This window comes from Mustela putorius, unplaced genomic scaffold, assembly GCF_011764305.1.
Source record: "Mustela putorius furo isolate JIRA1106 unplaced genomic scaffold, ASM1176430v1.1 tig00003846_pilon_pilon_pilon, whole genome shotgun sequence".
NCBI lineage: Eukaryota > Metazoa > Chordata > Mammalia > Carnivora > Mustelidae > Mustela > Mustela putorius.
This window is the reverse complement of record NW_025421999.1, coordinates 4864101-4865497: the sequence shown is the minus strand read 5'-3', so window position 1 is coordinate 4865497 and position 1397 is coordinate 4864101. Positions and strand designations below refer to the sequence as shown.

The 1397-nt window shown below is 41.1% G+C and overlaps 1 pseudogene; it reads left to right on the top strand.

Moving 5' to 3' along the window:
- Positions 1-614: 614 nt before the first annotated feature.
- On the top strand, positions 615-1081 carry LOC123387165 (annotated as a pseudogene).
- The last annotated feature ends 316 nt before the right edge of the window (positions 1082-1397 follow it).

Genomic DNA, 1397 nt, shown 5'->3' with positions numbered 1-1397 from the left:
GGCAACATTTAGTGATGTCACCAGATAAAGATTTAGGTAATATTCTTTAAAAATAGGAGTCCCCGGTGAATTCTAAGGACTTCATACTGTCTGTGATTGTTAGTTTTGCCTGTACCTCTGCAAAATGGTAAAAAGTGATTCAGTTAATTAAAGAGCTATCAGCCAACTGAAATTCAGAAAAGCTACTAATGGTAATTAATTAAATTTTACCTTTTTTTCTTAGTGTATTATGTACATTGACTAAGATGTAAAACTAAAACAATCAGCATAATGTACTTTTTAAGTCAACAAAATATTCTATCAGATTTAAGAGAAATAAAAAATTATTTTAAAAAATGTAAATCAAATGAAACATTGAAGTATTTATTCTTTCTCAATAGTATTGCTTTTACAATCCAATGCATAAAGGCAGGGCACTGAGCTGTCCCACAGATCTGCCTCTTGCTTCAATAGTGTCTGGACCCAACAGACCCAGGATGCCCCTTCTAGCAGCCTGAGACCACCCTCCCACCTTTTTTCCAGCCAAAGCCTTCAGAGCCATCTTCTTGGCCACCTTCTGCCTCCAGGACCAGCGAACACCCTATTTTGAGTTTAACTCCTTATTACCATCAACCATGATCTCTCAGATTTTTCGGAATTATTCCACCAAGGGGGAAGCTGCCATCAACTACCTGGCCTCCTACATCTACCTCTCTCTGGGCTTCTAGTTCCACCAAGAGGATGTGGTTCTGCAGGGCGTGCCCCTTGGTTGAGGAGAAGCACATGTGCTCTTGAAGATGTAAAACCAGTTCAGCCTCTACACCCTCTCCCAGGATGTGCAGAAGCCATCTTGAGATGAATGGCATAAAACCTTGGATGCCATGGAAGCTGCCCTGGTTCTGGAGAACCTGAACCAGGCCCTTTGGGATCTGTATGCCTTGGGTTCAGTCCACACACACACCCATCTCTGTGACTTCCCAACTACTTCCTAGAGGAGCAGGTGAAACTCATCAAGAAGATGGGGGACCACCTGTCTAATCTCTGTAGGCTGGCTGAGCTGGGCAAGGATCTCTTCAAAAAGCTCACCCTCAAGCATGACTAGGAGCCTCTGAAGCCCAGCAGTCTTTCAGGGAACCCTCTGGCATCCCCCCAGTGTCTGGGCTTGGGCCTGAGCTTCTCCCTAAAGCCATTAAGCAGCATTTTAACTACCTTGGAGTTAACTACCCTCTCACAAATGCTGGACCAAATGGAAACAATAAAGCTTTCTGGAGCCAAGAAATAAATATATAAATAAGCAAAATTTTAAAATAACAAAATAATAATGATTTAGAAATAATAAAATCTGATGGAAAAATTATCTTTCTGTCTTTGTTTTGAATTATAAATTAGAAGCTCACATTCCAGAAGAAATAACACTA